Source organism: Pteropus alecto, unplaced genomic scaffold (genome assembly GCF_000325575.1).
Source record: "Pteropus alecto unplaced genomic scaffold, ASM32557v1 scaffold76, whole genome shotgun sequence".
Taxonomy (NCBI): Eukaryota; Metazoa; Chordata; class Mammalia; order Chiroptera; family Pteropodidae; genus Pteropus; species Pteropus alecto.
The window spans coordinates 3053096-3053671 of record NW_006443138.1 but is presented as its reverse complement, the minus strand read 5'-3'; positions in this window follow the sequence as shown (position 1 = coordinate 3053671).

Genomic DNA, 576 nt, shown 5'->3' with positions numbered 1-576 from the left:
CCTTAAACCCAATGCCTCTCCTGTTCTTGTCTTTCACTTCAGGTCTGTGGCAAACCTGTGCTTAGTCATTTAGTTTGAACAGTACTTAAAGAACTAGTTTGGAAGAGGAGGCAGAAAATGCCTAACCAACCCACCCACTCATAAATGTAGAATCTTCGTGGTTCTTCATTCCCAAATTTTTCTGGTTAGTTGGTAACATTTCAGTTCTATATTCAAACTGACGTGTGTGTGTGTGTGTGTGTGCATCATGGAGTAAGTAGTCTGGTTGCTCTATCAGTTACTCGGAGGTGTTTTAAAATCTCCAACTGTGATTGTGGATTTTTGTTAATTTCTGTCAGTTTTTGCATTTTGTATTTCAAAGCCCTTTCATTAGGCCGATATATATTTATAATTGTTCTTTATCGTATATTAATCATTTGTCATCATGAAGTTTCTTGCTTTTTCTCCATCCTTGCTTTGAAGTCCACTTTGCCTGATATTTTTATGATCATTCCAGCTTGCTTATTCTTAACTGTTTGCATGGTATGTCTTTTTTCTATCCTCTCATTTTTTATCTATTTGTATCTTTATTTTTAA